The sequence below is a fragment of the Solanum dulcamara genome, chromosome 6 (genome assembly GCF_947179165.1).
Source record: "Solanum dulcamara chromosome 6, daSolDulc1.2, whole genome shotgun sequence".
Classification (NCBI taxonomy): Eukaryota; Viridiplantae; Streptophyta; class Magnoliopsida; order Solanales; family Solanaceae; genus Solanum; species Solanum dulcamara.
In genome coordinates, this window is record NC_077242.1 from 35580141 (window position 1) to 35592188 (window position 12048).

Below are 12048 nucleotides of genomic sequence, written 5' to 3' on the forward strand. Positions count from 1 at the left end.
TCTATGGTCCGTAGAAGGACCTGTAGCGACCAATATTCAGTTTTTAAGTAGGGTTTAAATTGTCTTTTCCAACCTTTACCAAAATAACACCAAGCGATTTTGGAACTAAAATTAACCCCTTGTCAATATCCAATGGGTATTTTCTCTCATTAACACTTAGACTCTTTTCAGAGCAAGAGTTGTAGAAAAGGAGAAAAACTAGAGTTCAAACATTTCAAGCAATTTCTTTGAGTTTCGTCTAGATTATTGATCTTCTAGGTATGTAAGTTTAATCATAATGTTGAACTATGTCCTTCCTCATACCCTACATCTTCTTCATTTGAGTTGAGTTTTGAGCTTGAGTTTCAAGCAAACTAAACTGAGTTCTTGAGTTCATTGTATATATTAATATATTGTAATGATTCCCAAAAAATGAGTTCCTAAGTTATTTTTCATGTATACATTCATATGAACCCTAGTTGGATAGTTTCATAATTGATTTTATGCATTTTTGAGTTTAAAGAATGATATATTTCATTTTTTAATTAAGAAAGAGTTTGAGCATGAGCTGAGTTTTGAGAATCCTCAAAATTACTATATTGAGCATGAATATTATTTGTGTTTAAATGAGTTGAGTAGTAAAACATTTAAATACCCTAGTTTGACATTAAGTTGAGAATTCAAGCTATGATTTTAAATGCACTCATGAGGTGCGTTTACACCCATTTGAAAGACAAGAGCTGAATTGACAAGAGTTGAGTTTTTGAGCAAAGTCCAATAAGTCTAAATGAGTTAATTGAGTACATACACTAACTTGAGATATGAGAATAATAAATATATTTTTGGTAGTAGAATTGAGAATCAATTTGGGTAAGAGTACAGAATAACTCAAACCCCATAAACTGCATAGCTAGCGTAGGATAGGATCGTGCCGTTCATTTCGGCTACTCCTCATAGCCTCATTGAGGGTCTTTATATGGATCCATGGGATGAGTTATGTCCCTTACCTTAGAAAGATATTATATGGTTGTGGCAACGACAACAACTTGTTGTATCATCTCATAGCTCATAACTGATGGTTTTCGGTTAGAAAAACTCTCCAAGAGTAAACTATTGTATTTTTATATACTAAGTTGCATTTACTTATTCATATATTTTAAATCATTTGTTAACATATATTTCATGTTTTATTGAGTTTGAGTTTAGCTATTTCAGGGTTGAGTTTTTTGAGTTGAGTATTCTTGAGTAAGTTTCCATTAAGCTATTTTACATACTGTACTTTCCATAAAATGATGCCATTTGGTTCTGCATTATTTTATGATATAGACATAGGTCGTAGAGATTCGTAATAGGTGCATCTTTGAAGATTAAATTTCCATCCAGCATTTAGTGAGACATCTTTGCATTTTAGAGGCACTCTTGATTCTTTATTATTAGTCTTTACATTATTAGTATTTTGAGGTGGACATTGGTGTGTCTTGGTACCTAGTCAGATTCGGTATTTAAATTCTTCATAGATCAGATAGACAAAGTTTGAGTCCTTTTAGTTAATTCAGAGATTATGTTTAAAACTACTGTTATTTAACTTTATTACACGTAGAGTATTTTGAGACTTTTGTTCTTATTTATGCCCATCTGAGTTATACTATTTTTGAGTTAAGTCTTCTTCTTAGTGAGTTAGCTAGGCCAAGGGTTCGCTTGGGAACCATGACTGGTTTTTGAGTGTCGGCGACACCTAGGATGTAGACTTGGAGCATGACAAACTTGGAATCAGAGCACAGAGTTCAAAAGTCTTAGCATGTCTATGAAGCTGAGTCTAGTAGAGTCCTTTTTGTAGGTGTGAAGCGTCCCATATAAATAATAGGGAGGCTACAGGACTTTGGGAATTATTTCACTTCTTTCATACTTCAGTTCATGTGATAGAGTTTATCTCTATGAAATCTTCTTCTAATTAGTGCATTTCACATTTTCAAATCATGAATTCTAAATGCATCTTGAGTTAGAGGAACATCACCAATGAAGAGATTTTGCTACCATCTGTAATGTAGAACCGCAATCAAGATTGGGAAACTGAGAATGAGAATGAGGATAGAACTTAAGAGGTTCCACAAACTACTCAGCCTTCTATAACTTTTGAAGCCTCATCCAATTAATGGCTGCCCAGTCTGGTCGCTAGAGTACTCAGTTCCAAGCTCTAGTTCTCAAGATCCATCTACTGCTACAAGGATTAAATACTTCTTGAGAATGAATCCACTAGTCTTCATTGGATCTAGAGTTGAGGAGAACCCTCAAAACTTCATTAATGAGATATGGATGATCTTGAAGGCAATGCCTGCGATTGAGATAGAGGGAGTTGAACTTATTTCCTATCAGTTGAAGGGTGTTGCTAATATATGGTACAACCAGTGGGAGGAAAGTCAAGGTGAGGATTCTACGCCTGCAATCTGAGATGAGTTTTAAAATAAATTCCTAAATCAGTTCTTTTCACTAGAGTTGAGGGAAGAAAAAGTTGAGGAGTTTGTTAACTTGAAGCAAGAGGGGTTGACTACAAAAGATTACAACCTCAAGTTCATTCAACAGTCTAGATATGCTTAAAAGATGCTTCCATATGTAAGAGCTAAAATAAGGAAATTTGTCTCTTGCCTAAGCATGCATATGAAAAAGGTAGCCTTGTTGATTTTAGATATGGACACCTCCAGATTTATGGTGTATGCTCAATAAGTTGATGAGAATAAGAGGAAGGATAGAAAGGAGCACTATAGCAAGAAATCGAAGTCTACAAGTAATAAGATTAGCCACCAGAAGAGTTGTAATAGAAATCATTCCTTTCTTCAAAATAAGTCTTTTGGTTTTGCACCATCATCAGCAAGTGCACCTGTAATGAATAATCAAAATGCCTAGAGATCTCAAGGTAACCAAAATTTTAGAGCTTAAGGTTCTCAGTCCCAAGGGAATTTGGTCAAGTGTTCTTCACCTAAGTTGCCATATGGTAAATATGGTAGACTTTATTTGGGGGAATGTCAGAATGGCACTAATGGTTTCTATAAGTGTGTCTAGATGGGTCATTTATGAGAGATTACCCATTTGACAGGTAGAGTAATGGGGGAAAATAGCCCAATATTCTTCAATCGCTCTACAAGCTAGAGATAATCAGAGAGGTTCTAATTCAGGAGCAGGCAGAGGTCAAAATCGTCTGTATTCTATGTCTAGTCACCAAGACCAAGAGAACTTACCATATGTTGCCACTGGTATGTTTCAAGTCTTTTCTCATGATGTTTATGCATTACTTGACCCAGGTAATACTTTGTTTATTGTGACTCCTTATGTAGCTGTTAGTTTGGGATCCTTCATGAGTGACTCTTAGAGACATTCAGTTTTTCTACTCCTATTGGTGAGTCTATTCTAGCTAAGAGATTTTATCGAGGTTGCAAAGTCTCTATCTATCATGAATATACTTCAATAAACTTAGTTGAGTTAGACATGGTTGACTTCGATGTTATTCTTGGCATGGACTGGCTTTATGCTTGTTATGCCTCAGTCGATTGTAGAACTCGAGTTATCAAATTCCATTTTTTGAATGAGCCAGTTATTGAGTGGAAGGGTAGTTCAGCTTTGCCTAGGGGTCGATTCATCTCATAACTTAAGTCTATAAAGGTAGTCTCTAAAGGGTGTATCTACCACATTATTCGAGTTACAAATGTAATATGGAGACACCATCCCTTCAGTCAGTTCCAATTGAGGGTGAGTTTCCTGAAGTCTTTTTTGAATATTTATCTAGAGTCCCTCCCGATAGAGAGATAGACTTCAAAATAGATGTTTTTCTTGATACTAAACCTATTTCAATTCCTCCATATAGAATGGCTCTAGCGAGCTAAAAGGGTTGAAGAGTAGTTGAGAGATCTTTTAGAGAAGGTATTCATTAGGCAGAGTGTCTCACCTTGGAGCGCTCATATACTTAGCGTGCAAAAGAAAGATGGTTCCTTGAGAATGTGCATTGACTATTGTCAGTTGAACAAGGTTACGATAAAGAATAAGTACCCTCTTTCAAGAATCGATGAACTGTTCGACCAACTTTATGGTTCCATTTGTTTCTCAAAGATAAACCTCAGATCATGTTATGATCAATTGAAAGTGAGAGAAAGTGATATTCCGAAGAAAGCCTTCATAACCAGGTGTGATCAATCTGAGATCCTAGTTATTTTGTTTTGGAAGAATAATGCTCCTGCAGTATTCATGGACCTAATGAATTGAATGTTCAAGCAGTATCTAGATATATTTGTTATCTTGTTTATCGATGGCATTCTGATCTATTTGAGAAATAAGGAGGAGCATGCCAACAATCTCAGAATTATTCTCCAAACTCTTAAAGACCAGGAGTTATTTGCTTAGTTTTTGAAGTGTGAATTTTTGCTTGCATCTGTGGCATTCCTAGGCCACATTGTTTCTGGTGATGGCATCTGAGTAGATTCACAGAAAAATTAAAGATGTTACGAATTGGCTCAGACCCATATTGCCGACTGATATAAGAAGTTTCTTGGGTTTGTTGAGGGATTTTTATCCATAATGTCTCCGTTAACTAAGTTGACTCAGAAGAAGAATAAATATCAATGGTCAGATGCTTGTGAGAGGAGTTTTTAGGAATTGAAAACAAGATTGACTACTGATCCTTTTTTTTCCTATTCGAGGGAACATATGATTTTGTCATTTATTTTGATGCATCCAGTGTTGTACTGGGTTGTATTTTTATTCAGAAAGGAAAGTATAGCCTATGTTATCTGACTCATGAGCTAGAGTTTGCAGCAATAGTATTTCTCTCAAAATTTGGCATCATTATCTCTATGTTGTGCATGTAGATGTGTTCACTAATCACAAAAGTTTGTAGTTTGTGTTTAGTCAGAAACAGTTGAACTGAGGAAAAGGAGATGGCTTGTGATTTGTGTTATTATGAGTATTTAGTAATATAATTACCCAAATTTAGAATTTTTAAGTTTGAAGTTTAGTACCCTTAAAAGAATGGAGGTAGTAACTGTGTAAAGTATGTAGTTGCATTTATGCACCTAGTAAGTTAGTTTGAGGTGATTTCCCTTATGTGTTGGCTAAGACTTAATGAGTTTGTGTAGATGTCACACCCCAAACTCAAGGGGCACGACTGGCATCTGATGCTAAAACTTGTGCCCAAGATGACCCTGCTAAACCATTTGCTACTAGCGCATGGCAGCCACAGGCAATCAAGTAAAAAAAAGTATATCGCGTCTTAAAATTAAGCCCTAAGCTGGGAAGGCCCATATTAACAGATCTATAAAAGAAAAATCTACTCCAAATAGTTCATATAAATAAATATCCAACTAGAACACAAGACCTAATTGGGATATTGAAACCACTGTGATCTCTATACCGAAATTGAAAGCAAGTATATATCAACACAATACATCAAACAACCAACAAGCCCCAACAAACTAACAAACTAGGATAACATGGCTATAACGTAGCTATACCACCCACACACTAGTCAGCAAGACTCTAAGAGTAGTAAATCTAGGCGGGACAGGGCCTCGGCCTACCCAAAAATATATATAACAAAATCTAACAAACCTCAAAAATCTAGCAGCTTTGAAAAAAGTGACTAGCCAACTTGCTAGAACTCAACCGTGCTATTGGGGAGGTCTATTCGGCCGTCAGTCGGGACCTACATGCATGAATGTAGTGTCTCCAGGCAATGGGGCGTCAATACAAAATAATGTACCGATTATGAAAGGCAATAAACTAAATGAGTAGGTATCGTAATGTACTTAAATTAATCAGTTAAGGAAATGAAGAATATGATAAGCGTACTGACCTGCTCTAGAATTTAAACATAGTAAAAATAATCAAATAACAACCTAACCAAGACCCCATAAGCTCAACAGGTACAAATAACAAACAAGACCACCTACCTAAGCCCCCATAAGCCCAAAAGGTGCTAATTTAGTCTATATACCCCTATCAGTAGTCCCCTAACACCATAGGTAGTCAAATAGCCCTCTTAGGCAATAAAATAGCCTCATAGGTAGCACATAGTCCTATTAGTGATCAGTATAAATTCATATTCAACTCATACCCCTTTTGGCAATAACATATCCCCGTAGGCAACACATAGCCTTCTCAGGCATTAATATAGCCTTGTAGGCAAATCATAACCCTCTTAAGAAATGTCATAGCTCTGTAGGCAGCACATAGCCTTCTTAGGTATTAATATGGCCCCATAGGCAACACATAGACTTCTTAGGAAGTGATTACATTCCTGCAGCTAACCACAATACTAAGTCTGGTCCAATCAATCTTGACTCACCTACCTCGAACTATCCAATAGGAGATCTATATATTCGACTATACAAAGCCTCATAAGGTGCCATATTAATGTTGGGATGATTACTATTATTGTATGTGAACTCAATAAGAGGTATATGGTCATCCCAACTTCCCTTAAAGTCTAGCATAGATGCCCATAATATATCCTCGCTAAATTATGGACTCAATCTGGCCATCTATTTGAGGGTAAAATGTTGTACTAAGATTAACTTGTGTCCCTAATCCATTCTGGAAACACTTCCAAAAGTTAGCGCTAAATTATGCTCCTGTATCATAGATAATATGTCATGACCCAACCCCGTGGGCCGCGACTGGGGTCTGACTTGGACCCCCGTTTACGTAACTATCGACTACAGTCAAATTGGACTATGTATAACGTGATACTGCTTACAAAAACCTCAATGGGTTAAAACTTTTTCATGTTCATATAGCTTCCTAGATAGAGGAACCAAACACATGAACCCAATGGGTGATAAAATATTCATACACATGTGGCCTCTTTCATTTGCATCATATCATGAAAGGGAAAGCCAGTCGATAAGGCTGCCACAACATAATAGCTTTTACAATATATCTCATAGGCATAACCGAAATAAACTCCTAAACAACCCACACACATATATCTACAGACCTCTAAGAATAGGAACGACAACATATGGCGGGACAGGGCCCCCGCCATACCCCTGCATAAATAAATATATACATCGCGGGACCAGTACCTAGAAGCTAGGCTCCGAAACAGTGGAGCACTTCCAACATAGCTGAGCGGAAATCCTACGCTGGCGGATCTCTGAAATGAACATATGTACCTGCGGGCATGAAACACAGCCTCCCAAAGAAAGAGGGGTCAGTACGATACATGTACTGAGTATATAAGCATACATAACTGAGATAACAACTAAAACAGGGATGCAAGAAACCAAGTATAGCATTTAATAGGGTACTGTACCTGCATCTCACAAAATAAAGTCATGTATACCATTATTACGTACCGTATCCAGCCCGCTCGGGGACTCGATGTTACAAACACATCATCTATCCTGATAGGCATATGCATATTATTAGCTCTGTGGGACGTACAACCCAATTCAAGTATACAGCAAGCACATGCCGAGGAACGACGGCCCGATCCATATATCACATAATAATGCTGAGGTACGACGGCCCGATCCATATATTACATGATGATGCCAAGGTATGACGGCCCGATCCGTATAATACATAATAATGCCGAGGTACGACGGCCTGATCCGTATATTGCATAATCTGTCATAGAATATACGACCCAATCCTTACATAGCAAAATGTGTTGAGGTACGTTCGACCCGATCCATATATATATCATAATGCATATACATGCACGCAAAACTCTGTAACATATCAAACATCCCTTAGATATCACCATACCGCAGGTTCAAGGGCCCCTAGGTATAGGAGCTTACACATCCCAACACTATTCAACCTATAGAAGGCTTAAGGGTCATAGTTCAACTACCTTCAGACCTTTGATGTTCAATCGTGACCGTAAGTCATGAATTATACCCAGAACTTATGAATGGAGTCACCTCCAGATCCATGCCCTAGATTACCCACGATCCAGTCTCTTTGGAGGTAGGAAAAGACAAGCTTTACATGTACTACCTTTTTATCAATTCAGTAGGTAGTGGACAAAACTCTTAAATCATACTCAGATTTTTAGAATGGAACAGTTACCAATTTCACATACATAATTCTTACTTCTAAGACATGCCAAAAAGAAGAAAGGGTAGCTTCACATACCTCTTGTGAGTTACTCTTTATCCCGTTCACCTCGTCGTCCTTTGAACCTATCCAACATAAAAGTAATATGAATATCAACCTTTCTTAACTTTCCAGTATCTTAGGTTACACCTTAGTAATAATGGAATCTATTTCCTTAGTCATTTCCTCGACTAGTTCTTTAGTTTGTTAAGGTGTTAACGAAAATTGGGCAGCACCTCCCCTACAATGTGCCCTATTCGGATTTCCAATTAGGTCCCTAAGACCTACAGCCAACCAACAACAACAACCTGCAGCATATGTTTAAGCAATTCGTAACAACAATATACAACATAAACTTCAAACGACTTATTCAAAAATACGATATCACAATAGGGCGTCTAGCCTTTATTTTGTAACGCCATTAATTATACACAACGAGGGGTCATATGGATTCAAACAGCAGCACCCTAAACCACTTTAAAACACATTTATTCCCTGCAACCACACCTCACACCCCTGCAGCAACCACTCACACTAACAACACTTTACTTCGACAACAATTCAACTATAACGACTACAATTTGGATTGCTTCGAACGTTAAACATTGCTATGACATTTTTACACCTCCAGCATCATAAAAGGTGTGTAATACACCCTATGACAACACTATAAACTTCAAATTAGAAGGAAAGACCTTACCTTACGTTAAACTTGTCAAACTATCAAAACGTGAATTTTGGACAGCTTATTGTCTTGTATTGTCGCTTAGTTTCGAAGGGGTAATTGAGGGAAATAGGATTTGTGTCCTCAATAAAAGTTATATACATGTATCTTAGGGTCGCATACAATTTTGAATTACCCCTACTTCAATTTTGTACAACAAGATATTCCCAAGATACCAACAACAGTCCTTGTAAAATTTCTAAAACGAAATCTGGGCAGCAGCTCCCCCATGCTTCACCACCCTTTTTCGAGCAGATAAAAGACAAACTGGGTTTTAAAAGCTAAATAAAAGTTATAGCCCTATGAAATATCTTTCCAAAACATCTTCAATCACTTGAAACGAAGCCTACACAAGGAGTTATACTCGTTTTACTAACAACGGTATCATTCAAAAATGGGTCTGTTAACAAGAACAAAAACCTCGTCTTCTCCCTAACGATAATTTTTATGTTGTTAAACACCATCATACCACCGTAGGATACCTTAAATAATTAATTCACGGAAAAAAATCGGGGAACTTACCTTTTTGAAGCAAACCCGTAGGTCTCCTTTCTTGCTCCCTCACATTTTTCTCTCAAGTTTTCCAAGTGAATATGGCTGAATATGTAATGGATTAGTCATTACTTGTATATATATATCCCTTTTGGAAGGTGACATGTGTCATCCTCTAAGGGTGACATGTGTCACAACCTTAGGAAGCCATGTCACCTCATGCCACCAATCACATGCTGCCACGTGGCGATGTGGGACCCACCTCAAGTAGGTGTGTCACCTACTTAGTCCAAGTAGATGCATCACCTACTTAGTCAAAGTAGGTGCATCACCTGCTTGCTTCCGAGTAGGTGCTACGCCTCCTTTTGCCTCTCTCGTGGGTTCGTAATCTCATCTTACATTAGGAGCCTATGTAATCCTTGCTACGTGAGCTTGGTATGTCCTTAAGCAACTCAAGTGTATACGACTTCTAAATTAGTAGCTTACGTAGATAAATCGGGTCCTACAACTTATTACTTGGCCTCCTATTCCTTCCGGATTCTTATGACTCTATTTCCAACCTTTTCTACAATAGGGTATCACATTCTCCTTTCCTTTGAGTCGTTTGATAGTGTCGTAGCTTATCCGGCTCACAGGATAATGTCTAAAGAACTTAAGAGACATTTCGAGCTCGAGAGTGTGGGGTGTAACATCCTTCCACCCTTTAGAACATTCGTCCTCGAATGTTAACTCTTACAAGGTCTAAAAGGATATCAGGAAAATTCTATACCAAGTGCGTTCAAATTTTATTTTTTTCGCGGTCTTTCCTTTGCTTAACTTATTCTTAAGTTTTCTTGTATTCTACCTTAGGAAAGATCTCTTATCCTTTATTTTGTGTTACTTGTAAGTCACAATATCAGTAACCAATAATTCGGTTGCCAACACGTTAACCTTTAGTCAAGTATAGCCTTGCTATCTCTTACAATATCCTTAAATTCTCATTGTGACTCTCTTGTCATATTCATCCTCTTTGTACGCATCCATTCTTTGATGTCATACTATATTAGTTCCTTACTAATAATTCTCAGCACTGTCTCAGGTATCATGGCTTCTATCCGTTCATTGGTGGCTTTTAGATCTTTGCCGGCTCATTCCAGCATGGGATCTTACTTGAAATTTAAATATTCACATGAACACATTGTAGTGTTTGTTGGTTTCATCCCATGCTTGTATCTCCTATATCCACTTCCCCCCTTTTGGGTGTATCCATTTCAGTGTCCACTTATGTTCAACTTTTCAAATACATATGTTCAAAGCATTTTATATCCCAACCGCGCAGGGCTTCCCAGGAAGTCACCCATCCCAGTGCTACTCTCGCCCAAGCACGCTTAACTTCAGAGTTCTGATGAGATCCGGTGCCTTAGTGCTGGTATGGTCGCATCCTGCCCCATGGGGCGCATAGCTATTGAAGAAGACGATAACCCAGCAGCTGATCCGGTAGGCTAAGCTGCACCGCCCAAGTTACCCTTATATTCTTATTACACGGACCATATCCTATCTTTAGCCACTTTCTCATTAGGCTTTACTTATTTTCATAGCGATCCTCGTTATATTCACATTATACCCTGTTCTTGTTCCATCCCATAGTATCATACTTCTTATTACAGACAGGGTATACTGCAACCTTGTATCTTTTTGTTTTTGAAAAATTTTGGCAGAGTTTCCTCTATATTTCTTACCATCTCAAAAACCTGCACGCAGAAAATACCAATAGTGCCTCACAGGGCACACATATATATATATATTCAGATCATATCATATTATAGCCACACAGGGCAGACATATATATTAATATCATCTCATATCGCAGCCACACAGGGCAGACATATATATTAATATCATCTCATATCGCAGCCACACAGGGCGCCCACAATTAACAGTTTGGAAAGGACTTACCTCGTATGTCCACTCAAACTGCACCTGTTACACTTTCTTGTATACTTTCCCTTTCATTTTTCAACTGTATATACCAATCGTACTTCAACACCTTACCTGACACATGTCTTTCGTGCCTTTGCTTACCTGTGTGCTTTGTGACTTCTAATATCTTCAGTCACTTTCTACTTTCGATGTTGTCCTTCTGCTGAAATCTCAAGTTAGTATGAGGAATTTCATTCCCTATGACTCGGTTCTATCGCACGATCTTAGATATGAAAGAAAGGTAACATCTTAAATGTCCTGTAACCTCTTGTCTATAGATGTGGTGCACAACACACCGATAAACAAGACTCTACTAGACACGGTCTGTATACACTCTAAGGATAACTGCTCTAATACCACTTCTGTCATAACCCAACCCCGTGGGCCGCGACTAGGGTCCGACCTGGACCCCCGTTTACGTAACTGTCGACTACAGTCAAATTGGACTATGTATAACGTGATACTGCTTACAAAAACCTCAATGGGTTAAAACTTTTTCATGTTCATATAGCTTCCTAGATATAGGAACCAAACACATGAACCCAGTGGGTGATAAAATATTCATACACGTGTTGCCTCTTTCATTTGCATCATGTCATGAAAGGGAAAGCCAGTCGATAAGGCTGTCACAGCATAATAGCTTTTACAATATATCTCATAGGCATAACCGAAATAAACTCCTAAACAACCCACACACATATGTCTACAGACCTCTAAGAATAGGAACGACAACATATGGAGGGACAGGGCCCCCGCCGTACCCCTGCATAAATAAATATATACATCGCGGGACAAGTACCCAGAAG

General features: G+C 37.9%; 1 pseudogene; it reads right to left on the minus strand.

Annotated features, from left to right (window-relative positions):
* Positions 1-10584: 10584 nt before the first annotated feature.
* LOC129893584 (5S ribosomal RNA) lies at positions 10585-10705 on the minus strand (annotated as a pseudogene).
* Positions 10706-12048: the final 1343 nt, after the last annotated feature.